The sequence below is a fragment of the Schistocerca cancellata genome, chromosome 2, assembly GCF_023864275.1.
Source record: "Schistocerca cancellata isolate TAMUIC-IGC-003103 chromosome 2, iqSchCanc2.1, whole genome shotgun sequence".
In the NCBI taxonomy this organism is placed as follows: Eukaryota; Metazoa; Arthropoda; class Insecta; order Orthoptera; family Acrididae; genus Schistocerca; species Schistocerca cancellata.
Genome location: NC_064627.1, coordinates 1,099,173,659 through 1,099,185,742, shown reverse-complemented (window position 1 = coordinate 1,099,185,742; position 12,084 = coordinate 1,099,173,659). Strand labels below are relative to the sequence as shown.

Here is a 12,084-nt window from a genome sequence, read left to right as displayed (position 1 = left end):
TAACATGCATCTGCTACCATCTGTACCCGAAACCTTCGTAATTGCCTTCATGCGTCGGACCAGTGTGTCAATTGCTCACATCAAATAAGAAATTCATTTGATATTGGCGGCGAGCTTTTTGCGCTGACTCAGCCACTGACGTGCGATCAGTTTGCACAAAACGCTAGGGCTCGTCCGGGATTTGAACCCGGGACCTCCTGCACCCTAAGCAGGAATCATACCCCTAGACCAACGAGCCCTGTGGCACGTCGAATGCCAGTTATTCCAGTCCCTCGATGTCTTCCAGGGTGCTCTGGAAGTCTCGTTTAGGCTGGCGGGATGGGGGCGGCGCGAATTCCCGCGGTCGGCGGCCTTCCTGGGCTATTGGTACCTTCAAGTAGAGGTGCCCCTGGGCTCGCACTGCCTGCTGCTGAGAACGTGATTGCTTTTGCTGATATGACTTGCAATAACGATTGCGCGAAACGCCGCTATCTCGTTAGGGGTGCTACGGCAGACACCCTCTCGAGAACCCCGAAGACTTCTTGAGCCCTCGGCTGCGATGGGTTCCAGGCTGACAAAAGAACTGTCGTGTGTGCATTCGCGGATGAGAGAAAGGCTGAGGCAAGTTCGAGTGAACAAGGATGGACTCCTCGGCTCCGTCGTTTCCGTAGTGTAGCGGTTATCACGTCTGCTTCACACGCAGAAGGTCCCCGGTTCGATCCCGGGCGGGAACAGTATTTTCCTGCCTATGCCGTATTGTACTCCAGTGAGCCTCGTCGTGTGTGCATCTGCTGCATGTCCCTTCGTTTTGCAAGTACCACATTTATTGAATTTTTTAGTTACGATGGCAACATCACTACAAGTTGTCTGTGAAGTAAGGTGCACTCAAGCAGTTTCCGTGGTGTAGCGGTTATCACGTCTGCCTAACACGCAGAAGGTCCCCGGTTCGATCCCGGGCGGAAACACTTTTTCATCACTTTAAGCAAGACTTACTAACATGCATCTGCTACCATCTGTACCCGAAACCTTCGTAATTGCCTTCATGCGTCGGACCAGTGTGTCAATTGCTCACATCAAATAAGAAATTCATTTGATATTGGCGGCGAGCTTTTTGCGCTGACTCAGCCACTGACGTGCGATCAGTTTGCACAAAACGCTAGGGCTCGTCCGGGATTTGAACCCGGGACCTCCTGCACCCTAAGCAGGAATCATACCCCTAGACCAACGAGCCCTGTGGCACGTCGAATGCCAGTTATTCCAGTCCCTCGATGTCTTCCAGGGTGCTCTGGAAGTCTCGTTTAGGCTGGCGGGATGGGGGCGGCGCGAATTCCCGCGGTCGGCGGCCTTCCTGGGCTATTGGTACCTTCATGTAGAGGTGCCCCTGGGCTCGCACTGCCTGCTGCTGAGAACGTGATTGCTTTTGCTGATATGACTTGCAATAACGATTGCGCGAAACGCCGCTATCTCGTTAGGGGTGCTACGGCAGACACCCTCTCGAGAACCCCGAAGACTTCTTGAGCCCTCGGCTGCGATGGGTTCCAGGCTGACAAAAGAACTGTCGTGTGTGCATTCGCGGATGAGAGAAAGGCTGAGGCAAGTTCGAGTGAACAAGGATGGACTCCTCGGCTCCGTCGTTTCCGTAGTGTAGCGGTTATCACGTCTGCTTCACACGCAGAAGGTCCCCGGTTCGATCCCGGGCGGGAACAGTATTTTCCTGCCTATGCCGTATTGTACTCCAGTGAGCCTCGTCGTGTGTGCATCTGCTGCATGTCCCTTCGTTTTGCAAGTACCACATTTATTGAATTTTTTAGTTACGATGGCAACATCACTACAAGTTGTCTGTGAAGTAAGGTGCACTCAAGCAGTTTCCGTGGTGTAGCGGTTATCACGTCTGCCTAACACGCAGAAGGTCCCCGGTTCGATCCTGGGCGGAAACACTTTTTCATCACTTTAAGCAAGACTTACTAACATGCATCTGCTACCATCTGTACCCGAAACCTTCGTAATTGCCTTCATGCGTCGGACCAGAGTGTCAATTGCTCACATCAAATAAGAAATTCATTTGACATTGGTGGCGAGCTTTTTGCGCTGACTCAGCCACTGACGTGCGATCAGTTTGCACAAAACGCTAGGGCTCGTCCGGGATTTGAACCCGGGACCTCCTGCACCCTAAGCAGGAATCATACCCCTAGACCAACGAGCCCTGTGGCACGTCGAATGCCAGTTATTCCAGTCCCTCGATGTCTTCCAGGGTGCTCTGGAAGTCTCGTTTAGGCTGGCGGGATGGGGGCGACGCGAATTCCCGCGGTCGGCGGCCTTCCTGGGCTATTGGTACCTTCATGTAGTGCTGCCCCTGGGCTCGCACTGCCTGCTGCTGAGAAAGTGATTGCTTTTGCTGATATGACTTGCAATAACGACTGCGCGAAACGCCGCTATCTCGTTAGGGGTGCTACGGCAGACACCCTCTCGAGAACCCCGAAGACTTCTTGAGCCCTCGGCTGCGATGGGTTCCAGGCTGACAAAAGAACTGTCGTGTGTGCATTCGCGGATGAGAGAAAGGCTGAGGCAAGTTCGAGTGAACAAGGATGGACTCCTCGGCTCCGTCGTTTCCGTAGTGTAGCGGTTATCACGTCTGCTTCACACGCAGAAGGTCCCCGGTTCGATCCCGGGCGGGAACAGTATTTTCCTGCCTATGCCGTATTGTACTCCAGTGAGCCTCGTCGTGTGTGCATCTGCTGCATGTCCCTTCGTTTTGCAAGTACCACATTTATTGAATTTTTTAGTTACGATGGCAACATCACTACAAGTTGTCTGTGAAGTAAGGTGCACTCAAGCAGTTTCCGTGGTGTAGCGGTTATCACGTCTGCCTAACACGCAGAAGGTCCCCGGTTCGATCCCGGGCGGAAACACTTTTTCATCACTTTAAGCAAGACTTACTAACATGCATCTGCTACCATCTGTACCCGAAACCTTCGTAATTGCCTTCATGCGTCGGACCAGTGTGTCAATTGCTCACATCAAATAAGAAATTCATTTGATATTGGCGGCGAGCTTTTTGCGCTGACTCAGCCACTGACGTGCGATCAGTTTGCACAAAACGCTAGGGCTCGTCCGGGACTTGAACCCGGGACCTCCTGCACCCTAAGCAGGAATCATACCCCTAGACCAACGAGCCCTGTGGCACGTCGAATGCCAGTTATTCCAGTCCCTCGATGTCTTCCAGGGTGCTCTGGAAGTCTCGTTTAGGCTGGCGGGATGGGGGCGACGCGAATTCCCGCGGTCGGCGGCCTTCCTGGACTATTGGTACCTTCATGTAGTGCTGCCCCTGGGCTCGCACTGCCTGCTGCTGAGAAAGTGATTGCTTTTGCTGATATGACTTGCAATAACGACTGCGCGAAACGCCGCTATCTCGTTAGGGGTGCTACGGCAGACACCCTCTCGAGAACCCCGAAGACTTCTTGAGCCCTCGGCTGCGATGGGTTCCAGGCTGACAAAAGAACTGTCGTGTGTGCATTCGCGGATGAGAGAAAGGCTGAGGCAAGTTCGAGTGAACAAGGATGGACTCCTCGGCTCCGTCGTTTCCGTAGTGTAGCGGTTATCACGTCTGCTTCACACGCAGAAGGTCCCCGGTTCGATCCCGGGCGGGAACAGTATTTTCCTGCCTATGCCGTATTGTACTCCAGTGAGCCTCGTCGTGTGTGCATCTGCTGCATGTCCCTTCGTTTTGCAAGTACCACATTTATTGAATTTTTTAGTTACGATGGCAACATCACTACAAGTTGTCTGTGAAGTAAGGTGCACTCAAGCAGTTTCCGTGGTGTAGCGGTTATCACGTCTGCCTAACACGCAGAAGGTCCCCGGTTCGATCCCGGGCGGAAACACGTTTTCATCACTTTAAGCAAGACTTACTAACATGCATCTGCTACCATCTGTACCCGAAACCTTCGTAATTGCCTTCATGCGTCGGACCAGTGTGTCAATTGCTCACATCAAATAAGAAATTCATTTGATATTGGCGGCGAGCTTTTTGCGCTGACTCAGCCACTGACGTGCGATCAGTTTGCACAAAACGCTAGGGCTCGTCCGGGATTTGAACCCGGGACCTCCTGCACCCTAAGCAGGAATCATACCCCTAGACCAACGAGCCCTGTGGCACGTCGAATGCCAGTTATTCCAGTCCCTCGATGTCTTCCAGGGTGCTCTGGAAGTCTCGTTTAGGCTGGCGGGATGGGGGCGACGCGAATTCCCGCGGTCGGCGGCCTTCCTGGGCTATTGGTACCTTCATGTAGTGCTGCCCCTGGGCTCGCACTGCCTGCTGCTGAGAAAGTGATTGCTTTTGCTGATATGACTTGCAATAACGACTGCGCGAAACGCCGCTATCTCGTTAGGGGTGCTACGGCAGACACCCTCTCGAGAACCCCGAAGACTTCTTGAGCCCTCGGCTGCGATGGGTTCCAGGCTGACAAAAGAACTGTCGTGTGTGCATTCGCGGATGAGAGAAAGGCTGAGGCAAGTTCGAGTGAACAAGGATGGACTCCTCGGCTCCGTCGTTTCCGTAGTGTAGCGGTTATCACGTCTGCTTCACACGCAGAAGGTCCCCGGTTCGATCCCGGGCGGGAACAGTATTTTCCTGCCTATGCCGTATTGTACTCCAGTGAGCCTCGTCGTGTGTGCATCTGCTGCATGTCCCTTCGTTTTGCAAGTACCACATTTATTGAATTTTTTAGTTACGATGGCAACATCACTACAAGTTGTCTGTGAAGTAAGGTGCACTCAAGCAGTTTCCGTGGTGTAGCGGTTATCACGTCTGCCTAACACGCAGAAGGTCCCCGGTTCGATCCCGGGCGGAAACACGTTTTCATCACTTTAAGCAAGACTTACTAACATGCATCTGCTACCATCTGTACCCGAAACCTTCGTAATTGCCTTCATGCGTCGGACCAGTGTGTCAATTGCTCACATCAAATAAGAAATTCATTTGATATTGGCGGCGAGCTTTTTGCGCTGACTCAGCCACTGACGTGCGATCAGTTTGCACAAAACGCTAGGGCTCGTCCGGGATTTGAACCCGGGACCTCCTGCACCCTAAGCAGGAATCATACCCCTAGACCAACGAGCCCTGTGGCACGTCGAATGCCAGTTATTCCAGTCCCTCGATGTCTTCCAGGGTGCTCTGGAAGTCTCGTTTAGGCTGGCGGGATGGGGGCGACGCGAATTCCCGCGGTCGGCGGCCTTCCTGGGCTATTGGTACCTTCATGTAGTGCTGCCCCTGGGCTCGCACTGCCTGCTGCTGAGAAAGTGATTGCTTTTGCTGATATGACTTGCAATAACGACTGCGCGAAACGCCGCTATCTCGTTAGGGGTGCTACGGCAGACACCCTCTCGAGAACCCCGAAGACTTCTTGAGCCCTCGGCTGCGATGGGTTCCAGGCTGACAAAAGAACTGTCGTGTGTGCATTCGCGGATGAGAGAAAGGCTGAGGCAAGTTCGAGTGAACAAGGATGGACTCCTCGGCTGCGTCGTTTCCGTAGTGTAGCGGTTATCACGTCTGCTTCACACGCAGAAGGTCCCCGGTTCGATCCCGGGCGGGAACAGTATTTTCCTGCCTATGCCGTATTGTACTCCAGTGAGCCTCGTCGTGTGTGCATCTGCTGCATGTCCCTTCGTTTTGCAAGTACCACATTTATTGAATTTTTTAGTTACGATGGCAACATCACTACAAGTTGTCTGTGAAGTAAGGTGCACTCAAGCAGTTTCCGTGGTGTAGCGGTTATCACGTCTGCCTAACACGCAGAAGGTCCCCGGTTCGATCCCGGGCGGAAACACGTTTTCATCACTTTAAGCAAGACTTACTAACATGCATCTGCTACCATCTGTACCCGAAACCTTCGTAATTGCCTTCATGCGTCGGACCAGTGTGTCAATTGCTCACATCAAATAAGAAATTCATTTGATATTGGCGGCGAGCTTTTTGCGCTGACTCAGCCACTGACGTGCGATCAGTTTGCACAAAACGCTAGGGCTCGTCCGGGATTTGAACCCGGGACCTCCTGCACCCTAAGCAGGAATCATACCCCTAGACCAACGAGCCCTGTGGCACGTCGAATGCCAGTTATTCCAGTCCCTCGATGTCTTCCAGGGTGCTCTGGAAGTCTCGTTTAGGCTGGCGGGATGGGGGCGGCGCGAATTCCCGCGGTCGGCGGCCTTCCTGGGCTATTGGTACCTTCATGTAGAGGTGCCCCTGGGCTCGCACTGCCTGCTGCTGAGAAAGTGATTGCTTTTGCTGATATGACTTGCAATAACGATTGCGCGAAACGCCGCTATCTCGTTAGGGGTGCTACGGCAGACACCCTCTCGAGAACCCCGAAGACTTCTTGAGCCCTCGGCTGCGATGGGTTCCAGGCTGACAAAAGAACTGTCGTGTGTGCATTCGCGGATGAGAGAAAGGCTGAGGCAAGTTCGAGTGAACAAGGATGGACTCCTCGGCTCCGTCGTTTCCGTAGTGTAGCGGTTATCACGTCTGCTTCACACGCAGAAGGTCCCCGGTTCGATCCCGGGCGGGAACAGTATTTTCCTGCCTATGCCGTATTGTACTCCAGTGAGCCTCGTCGTGTGTGCATCTGCTGCATGTCCCTTCGTTTTGCAAGTACCACATTTATTGAATTTTTTAGTTACGATGGCAACATCACTACAAGTTGTCTGTGAAGTAAGGTGCACTCAAGCAGTTTCCGTGGTGTAGCGGTTATCACGTCTGCCTAACACGCAGAAGGTCCCCGGTTCGATCCCGGGCGGAAACACTTTTTCATCACTTTAAGCAAGACTTACTAACATGCATCTGCTACCATCTGTACCCGAAACCTTCGTAATTGCCTTCATGCGTCGGACCAGAGTGTCAATTGCTCACATCAAATAAGAAATTCATTTGACATTGGTGGCGAGCTTTTTGCGCTGACTCAGCCACTGACGTGCGATCAGTTTGCACAAAACGCTAGGGCTCGTCCGGGATTTGAACCAGGGACCTCCTGCACCCTAAGCAGGAATCATACCCCTAGACCAACGAGCCCTGTGGCACGTCGAATGCCAGTTATTCCAGTCCCTCGATGTCTTCCAGGGTGCTCTGGAAGTCTCGTTAGGCTGGCGGGATGGGGGCGACGCGAATTCCCGCGGTCGGCGGCCTTCCTGGGCTATTGGTACCTTCATGTAGTGCTGCCCCTGGGCTCGCACTGCCTGCTGCTGAGAAAGTGATTGCTTTTGCTGATATGACTTGCAATAACGACTGCGCGAAACGCCGCTATCTCGTTAGGGGTGCTACGGCAGACACCCTCTCGAGAACCCCGAAGACTTCTTGAGCCCTCGGCTGCGATGGGTTCCAGGCTGACAAAAGAACTGTCGTGTGTGCATTCGCGGATGAGAGAAAGGCTGAGGCAAGTTCGAGTGAACAAGGATGGACTCCTCGGCTCCGTCGTTTCCGTAGTGTAGCGGTTATCACGTCTGCTTCACACGCAGAAGGTCCCCGGTTCGATCCCGGGCGGGAACAGTATTTTCCTGCCTATGCCGTATTGTACTCCAGTGAGCCTCGTCGTGTGTGCATCTGCTGCATGTCCCTTCGTTTTGCAAGTACCACATTTATTGAATTTTTTAGTTACGATGGCAACATCACTACAAGTTGTCTGTGAAGTAAGGTGCACTCAAGCAGTTTCCGTGGTGTAGCGGTTATCACGTCTGCCTAACACGCAGAAGGTCCCCGGTTCGATCCTGGGCGGAAACACTTTTTCATCACTTTAAGCAAGACTTACTAACATGCATCTGCTACCATCTGTACCCGAAACCTTCGTAATTGCCTTCATGCGTCGGACCAGTGTGTCAATTGCTCACATCAAATAAGAAATTCATTTGATATTGGCGGCGAGCTTTTTGCGCTGACTCAGCCACTGACGTGCGATCAGTTTGCACAAAACGCTAGGGCTCGTCCGGGATTTGAACCCGGGACCTCCTGCACCCTAAGCAGGAATCATACCCCTAGACCAACGAGCCCTGTGGCACGTCGAATGCCAGTTATTCCAGTCCCTCGATGTCTTCCAGGGTGCTCTGGAAGTCTCGTTTAGGCTGGCGGGATGGGGGCGACGCGAATTCCCGCGGTCGGCGGCCTTCCTGGGCTATTGGTACCTTCATGTAGTGCTGCCCCTGGGCTCGCACTGCCTGCTGCTGAGAAAGTGATTGCTTTTGCTGATATGACTTGCAATAACGACTGCGCGAAACGCCGCTATCTCGTTAGGGGTGCTACGGCAGACACCCTCTCGAGAACCCCGAAGACTTCTTGAGCCCTCGGCTGCGATGGGTTCCAGGCTGACAAAAGAACTGTCGTGTGTGCATTCGCGGATGAGAGAAAGGCTGAGGCAAGTTCGAGTGAACAAGGATGGACTCCTCGGCTCCGTCGTTTCCGTAGTGTAGCGGTTATCACGTCTGCTTCACACGCAGAAGGTCCCCGGTTCGATCCCGGGCGGGAACAGTATTTTCCTGCCTATGCCGTATTGTACTCCAGTGAGCCTCGTCGTGTGTGCATCTGCTGCATGTCCCTTCGTTTTGCAAGTACCACATTTATTGAATTTTTTAGTTACGATGGCAACATCACTACAAGTTGTCTGTGAAGTAAGGTGCACTCAAGCAGTTTCCGTGGTGTAGCGGTTATCACGTCTGCCTAACACGCAGAAGGTCCCCGGTTCGATCCCGGGCGGAAACACGTTTTCATCACTTTAAGCAAGACTTACTAACATGCATCTGCTACCATCTGTACCCGAAACCTTCGTAATTGCCTTCATGCGTCGGACCAGTGTGTCAATTGCTCACATCAAATAAGAAATTCATTTGATATTGGCGGCGAGCTTTTTGCGCTGACTCAGCCACTGACGTGCGATCAGTTTGCACAAAACGCTAGGGCTCGTCCGGGATTTGAACCCGGGACCTCCTGCACCCTAAGCAGGAATCATACCCCTAGACCAACGAGCCCTGTGGCACGTCGAATGCCAGTTATTCCAGTCCCTCGATGTCTTCCAGGGTGCTCTGGAAGTCTCGTTTAGGCTGGCGGGATGGGGGCGACGCGAATTCCCGCGGTCGGCGGCCTTCCTGGGCTATTGGTACCTTCATGTAGTGCTGCCCCTGGGCTCGCACTGCCTGCTGCTGAGAAAGTGATTGCTTTTGCTGATACGACTTGCAATAACGACTGCGCGAAACGCCGCTATCTCGTTAGGGGTGCTACGGCAGACACCCTCTCGAGAACCCCGAAGACTTCTTGAGCCCTCGGCTGCGATGGGTTCCAGGCTGACAAAAGAACTGTCGTGTGTGCATTTGCGGATGAGAGAAAGGCTGAGGCAAGTTCGAGTGAACAAGGATGGACTCCTCGGCTCCGTCGTTTCCGTAGTGTAGCGGTTATCACGTCTGCTTCACACGCAGAAGGTCCACGGTTCGATCCCGGGCGGGAACAGTATTTTCCTGCCTATGCCGTATTGTACTCCAGTGAGCCTCGTCGTGTGTGCATCTGCTGCATGTCCCTTCGTTTTGCAAGTACCACATTTATTGAATTTTTTAGTTACGATGGCAACATCACTACAAGTTGTCTGTGAAGTAAGGTGCACTCAAGCAGTTTCCGTGGTGTAGCGGTTATCACGTCTGCCTAACACGCAGAAGGTCCCCGGTTCGATCCCGGGCGGAAACACGTTTTCATCACTTTAAGCAAGACTTACTAACATGCATCTGCTACCATCTGTACCCGAAACCTTCGTAATTGCCTTCATGCGTCGGACCAGTGTGTCAATTGCTCACATCAAATAAGAAATTCATTTGATATTGGCGGCGAGCTTTTTGCGCTGACTCAGCCACTGACGTGCGATCAGTTTGCACAAAACGCTAGGGCTCGTCCGGGATTTGAACCCGGGACCTCCTGCACCCTAAGCAGGAATCATACCCCTAGACCAACGAGCCCTGTGGCACGTCGAATGCCAGTTATTCCAGTCCCTCGATGTCTTCCAGGGTGCTCTGGAAGTCTCGTTTAGGCTGGCGGGATGGGGGCGGCGCGAATTCCCGCGGTCGGCGGCCTTCCTGGGCTATTGGTACCTTCATGTAGAGGTGCCCCTGGGCTCGCACTGCCTGCTGCTGAGAAAGTGATTGCTTTTGCTGATATGACTTGCAATAACGATTGCGCGAAACGCCGCTATCTCGTTAGGGGTGCTACGGCAGACACCCTCTCGAGAACCCCGAAGACTTCTTGAGCCCTCGGCTGCGATGGGTTCCAGGCTGACAAAAGAACTGTCGTGTGTGCATTCGCGGATGAGAGAAAGGCTGAGGCAAGTTCGAGTGAACAAGGATGGACTCCTCGGCTCCGTCGTTTCCGTAGTGTAGCGGTTATCACGTCTGCTTCACACGCAGAAGGTCCCCGGTTCGATCCCGGGCGGGAACAGTATTTTCCTGCCTATGCCGTATTGTACTCCAGTGAGCCTCGTCGTGTGTGCATCTGCTGCATGTCCCTTCGTTTTGCAAGTACCACATTTATTGAATTTTTTAGTTACGATGGCAACATCACTACAAGTTGTCTGTGAAGTAAGGTGCACTCAAGCAGTTTCCGTGGTGTAGCGGTTATCACGTCTGCCTAACACGCAGAAGGTCCCCGGTTCGATCCCGGGCGGAAACACTTTTTCATCACTTTAAGCAAGACTTACTAACATGCATCTGCTACCATCTGTACCCGAAACCTTCGTAATTGCCTTCATGCGTCGGACCAGAGTGTCAATTGCTCACATCAAATAAGAAATTCATTTGACATTGGTGGCGAGCTTTTTGCGCTGACTCAGCCACTGACGTGCGATCAGTTTGCACAAAACGCTAGGGCTCGTCCGGGATTTGAACCCGGGACCTCCTGCACCCTAAGCAGGAATCATACCCCTAGACCAACGAGCCCTGTGGCACGTCGAATGCCAGTTATTCCAGTCCCTCGATGTCTTCCAGGGTGCTCTGGAAGTCTCGTTAGGCTGGCGGGATGGGGGCGACGCGAATTCCCGCGGTCGGCGGCCTTCCTGGGCTATTGGTACCTTCATGTAGTGCTGCCCCTGGGCTCGCACTGCCTGCTGCTGAGAAAGTGATTGCTTTTGCTGATATGACTTGCAATAACGACTGCGCGAAACGCCGCTATCTCGTTAGGGGTGCTACGGCAGACACCCTCTCGAGAACCCCGAAGACTTCTTGAGCCCTCGGCTGCGATGGGTTCCAGGCTGACAAAAGAACTGTCGTGTGTGCATTCGCGGATGAGAGAAAGGCTGAGGCAAGTTCGAGTGAACAAGGATGGACTCCTCGGCTGCGTCGTTTCCGTAGTGTAGCGGTTATCACGTCTGCTTCACACGCAGAAGGTCCCCGGTTCGATCCCGGGCGGGAACAGTATTTTCCTGCCTATGCCGTATTGTACTCCAGTGAGCCTCGTCGTGTGTGCATCTGCTGCATGTCCCTTCGTTTTGCAAGTACCACATTTATTGAATTTTTTAGTTACGATGGCAACATCACTACAAGTTGTCTGTGAAGTAAGGTGCACTCAAGCAGTTTCCGTGGTGTAGCGGTTATCACGTCTGCCTAACACGCAGAAGGTCCCCGGTTCGATCCTGGGCGGAAACACTTTTTCATCACTTTAAGCAAGACTTACTAACATGCATCTGCTACCATCTGTACCCGAAACCTTCGTAATTGCCTTCATGCGTCGGACCAGTGTGTCAATTGCTCACATCAAATAAGAAATTCATTTGATATTGGCGGCGAGCTTTTTGCGCTGACTCAGCCACTGACGTGCGATCAGTTTGCACAAAACGCTAGGGCTCGTCCGGGATTTGAACCCGGGACCTCCTGCACCCTAAGCAGGAATCATACCCCTAGACCAACGAGCCCTGTGGCACGTCGAATGCCAGTTATTCCAGTCCCTCGATGTCTTCCAGGGTGCTCTGGAAGTCTCGTTTAGGCTGGCGGGATGGGGGCGTCGCGAATTCCCGCGGTCGGCGGCCTTCCTGGGCTATTGGTACCTTCATGTAGTGCTGCCCCTGGGCTCGCACTGCCTGCTGCTGAGAAAGTGAT

At 53.1% G+C, this 12,084-nt stretch overlaps 37 non-coding genes across 37 annotated transcripts; 24 read left to right on the top strand and 13 right to left on the bottom strand.

Moving 5' to 3' along the window:
• Positions 1-166: 166 nt before the first annotated feature.
• Trnap-agg (transfer RNA proline (anticodon AGG)) lies at positions 167-238 on the bottom strand. Its single transcript has one exon. It is a non-coding gene; the product is annotated as a tRNA-Pro (tRNA).
• A 402-nt stretch (positions 239-640) lies between these two features.
• Trnav-cac (transfer RNA valine (anticodon CAC)) lies at positions 641-713 on the top strand. The gene has a single exon. It is a non-coding gene; the product is annotated as a tRNA-Val (tRNA).
• A 158-nt stretch (positions 714-871) lies between these two features.
• Trnav-aac (transfer RNA valine (anticodon AAC)) lies at positions 872-944 on the top strand. Its single transcript has one exon. It is a non-coding gene; the product is annotated as a tRNA-Val (tRNA).
• Positions 945-1,138: 194 nt separating this feature from the next.
• Trnap-agg (transfer RNA proline (anticodon AGG)) lies at positions 1,139-1,210 on the bottom strand. The gene has a single exon. It is a non-coding gene; the product is annotated as a tRNA-Pro (tRNA).
• A 402-nt stretch (positions 1,211-1,612) lies between these two features.
• Trnav-cac (transfer RNA valine (anticodon CAC)) lies at positions 1,613-1,685 on the top strand. Its single transcript has one exon. It is a non-coding gene; the product is annotated as a tRNA-Val (tRNA).
• A 158-nt stretch (positions 1,686-1,843) lies between these two features.
• Positions 1,844-1,916, top strand: Trnav-aac (transfer RNA valine (anticodon AAC)). Its single transcript has one exon. It is a non-coding gene; the product is annotated as a tRNA-Val (tRNA).
• A 194-nt stretch (positions 1,917-2,110) lies between these two features.
• Positions 2,111-2,182, bottom strand: Trnap-agg (transfer RNA proline (anticodon AGG)). Its single transcript has one exon. It is a non-coding gene; the product is annotated as a tRNA-Pro (tRNA).
• Positions 2,183-2,584: 402 nt separating this feature from the next.
• On the top strand, positions 2,585-2,657 carry Trnav-cac (transfer RNA valine (anticodon CAC)). The gene has a single exon. It is a non-coding gene; the product is annotated as a tRNA-Val (tRNA).
• Positions 2,658-2,815: 158 nt separating this feature from the next.
• Trnav-aac (transfer RNA valine (anticodon AAC)) lies at positions 2,816-2,888 on the top strand. Its single transcript has one exon. It is a non-coding gene; the product is annotated as a tRNA-Val (tRNA).
• A 194-nt stretch (positions 2,889-3,082) lies between these two features.
• On the bottom strand, positions 3,083-3,154 carry Trnap-agg (transfer RNA proline (anticodon AGG)). The gene has a single exon. It is a non-coding gene; the product is annotated as a tRNA-Pro (tRNA).
• Positions 3,155-3,556: 402 nt separating this feature from the next.
• Trnav-cac (transfer RNA valine (anticodon CAC)) lies at positions 3,557-3,629 on the top strand. The gene has a single exon. It is a non-coding gene; the product is annotated as a tRNA-Val (tRNA).
• Positions 3,630-3,787: 158 nt separating this feature from the next.
• Trnav-aac (transfer RNA valine (anticodon AAC)) lies at positions 3,788-3,860 on the top strand. Its single transcript has one exon. It is a non-coding gene; the product is annotated as a tRNA-Val (tRNA).
• Positions 3,861-4,054: 194 nt separating this feature from the next.
• On the bottom strand, positions 4,055-4,126 carry Trnap-agg (transfer RNA proline (anticodon AGG)). Its single transcript has one exon. It is a non-coding gene; the product is annotated as a tRNA-Pro (tRNA).
• Positions 4,127-4,528: 402 nt separating this feature from the next.
• Trnav-cac (transfer RNA valine (anticodon CAC)) lies at positions 4,529-4,601 on the top strand. Its single transcript has one exon. It is a non-coding gene; the product is annotated as a tRNA-Val (tRNA).
• Positions 4,602-4,759: 158 nt separating this feature from the next.
• On the top strand, positions 4,760-4,832 carry Trnav-aac (transfer RNA valine (anticodon AAC)). The gene has a single exon. It is a non-coding gene; the product is annotated as a tRNA-Val (tRNA).
• A 194-nt stretch (positions 4,833-5,026) lies between these two features.
• Trnap-agg (transfer RNA proline (anticodon AGG)) lies at positions 5,027-5,098 on the bottom strand. Its single transcript has one exon. It is a non-coding gene; the product is annotated as a tRNA-Pro (tRNA).
• Positions 5,099-5,500: 402 nt separating this feature from the next.
• Trnav-cac (transfer RNA valine (anticodon CAC)) lies at positions 5,501-5,573 on the top strand. Its single transcript has one exon. It is a non-coding gene; the product is annotated as a tRNA-Val (tRNA).
• Positions 5,574-5,731: 158 nt separating this feature from the next.
• Trnav-aac (transfer RNA valine (anticodon AAC)) lies at positions 5,732-5,804 on the top strand. Its single transcript has one exon. It is a non-coding gene; the product is annotated as a tRNA-Val (tRNA).
• A 194-nt stretch (positions 5,805-5,998) lies between these two features.
• Trnap-agg (transfer RNA proline (anticodon AGG)) lies at positions 5,999-6,070 on the bottom strand. The gene has a single exon. It is a non-coding gene; the product is annotated as a tRNA-Pro (tRNA).
• A 402-nt stretch (positions 6,071-6,472) lies between these two features.
• On the top strand, positions 6,473-6,545 carry Trnav-cac (transfer RNA valine (anticodon CAC)). Its single transcript has one exon. It is a non-coding gene; the product is annotated as a tRNA-Val (tRNA).
• A 158-nt stretch (positions 6,546-6,703) lies between these two features.
• Positions 6,704-6,776, top strand: Trnav-aac (transfer RNA valine (anticodon AAC)). Its single transcript has one exon. It is a non-coding gene; the product is annotated as a tRNA-Val (tRNA).
• A 194-nt stretch (positions 6,777-6,970) lies between these two features.
• Positions 6,971-7,042, bottom strand: Trnap-agg (transfer RNA proline (anticodon AGG)). Its single transcript has one exon. It is a non-coding gene; the product is annotated as a tRNA-Pro (tRNA).
• A 401-nt stretch (positions 7,043-7,443) lies between these two features.
• Trnav-cac (transfer RNA valine (anticodon CAC)) lies at positions 7,444-7,516 on the top strand. The gene has a single exon. It is a non-coding gene; the product is annotated as a tRNA-Val (tRNA).
• A 158-nt stretch (positions 7,517-7,674) lies between these two features.
• Trnav-aac (transfer RNA valine (anticodon AAC)) lies at positions 7,675-7,747 on the top strand. The gene has a single exon. It is a non-coding gene; the product is annotated as a tRNA-Val (tRNA).
• A 194-nt stretch (positions 7,748-7,941) lies between these two features.
• Trnap-agg (transfer RNA proline (anticodon AGG)) lies at positions 7,942-8,013 on the bottom strand. The gene has a single exon. It is a non-coding gene; the product is annotated as a tRNA-Pro (tRNA).
• Positions 8,014-8,415: 402 nt separating this feature from the next.
• On the top strand, positions 8,416-8,488 carry Trnav-cac (transfer RNA valine (anticodon CAC)). Its single transcript has one exon. It is a non-coding gene; the product is annotated as a tRNA-Val (tRNA).
• A 158-nt stretch (positions 8,489-8,646) lies between these two features.
• Trnav-aac (transfer RNA valine (anticodon AAC)) lies at positions 8,647-8,719 on the top strand. The gene has a single exon. It is a non-coding gene; the product is annotated as a tRNA-Val (tRNA).
• Positions 8,720-8,913: 194 nt separating this feature from the next.
• Positions 8,914-8,985, bottom strand: Trnap-agg (transfer RNA proline (anticodon AGG)). The gene has a single exon. It is a non-coding gene; the product is annotated as a tRNA-Pro (tRNA).
• A 402-nt stretch (positions 8,986-9,387) lies between these two features.
• Trnav-cac (transfer RNA valine (anticodon CAC)) lies at positions 9,388-9,460 on the top strand. Its single transcript has one exon. It is a non-coding gene; the product is annotated as a tRNA-Val (tRNA).
• Positions 9,461-9,618: 158 nt separating this feature from the next.
• On the top strand, positions 9,619-9,691 carry Trnav-aac (transfer RNA valine (anticodon AAC)). Its single transcript has one exon. It is a non-coding gene; the product is annotated as a tRNA-Val (tRNA).
• Positions 9,692-9,885: 194 nt separating this feature from the next.
• Positions 9,886-9,957, bottom strand: Trnap-agg (transfer RNA proline (anticodon AGG)). Its single transcript has one exon. It is a non-coding gene; the product is annotated as a tRNA-Pro (tRNA).
• Positions 9,958-10,359: 402 nt separating this feature from the next.
• Positions 10,360-10,432, top strand: Trnav-cac (transfer RNA valine (anticodon CAC)). Its single transcript has one exon. It is a non-coding gene; the product is annotated as a tRNA-Val (tRNA).
• Positions 10,433-10,590: 158 nt separating this feature from the next.
• Positions 10,591-10,663, top strand: Trnav-aac (transfer RNA valine (anticodon AAC)). The gene has a single exon. It is a non-coding gene; the product is annotated as a tRNA-Val (tRNA).
• A 194-nt stretch (positions 10,664-10,857) lies between these two features.
• On the bottom strand, positions 10,858-10,929 carry Trnap-agg (transfer RNA proline (anticodon AGG)). The gene has a single exon. It is a non-coding gene; the product is annotated as a tRNA-Pro (tRNA).
• A 401-nt stretch (positions 10,930-11,330) lies between these two features.
• Trnav-cac (transfer RNA valine (anticodon CAC)) lies at positions 11,331-11,403 on the top strand. The gene has a single exon. It is a non-coding gene; the product is annotated as a tRNA-Val (tRNA).
• Positions 11,404-11,561: 158 nt separating this feature from the next.
• Trnav-aac (transfer RNA valine (anticodon AAC)) lies at positions 11,562-11,634 on the top strand. The gene has a single exon. It is a non-coding gene; the product is annotated as a tRNA-Val (tRNA).
• Positions 11,635-11,828: 194 nt separating this feature from the next.
• Positions 11,829-11,900, bottom strand: Trnap-agg (transfer RNA proline (anticodon AGG)). The gene has a single exon. It is a non-coding gene; the product is annotated as a tRNA-Pro (tRNA).
• Between the last annotated feature and the right edge of the window lie 184 nt (positions 11,901-12,084).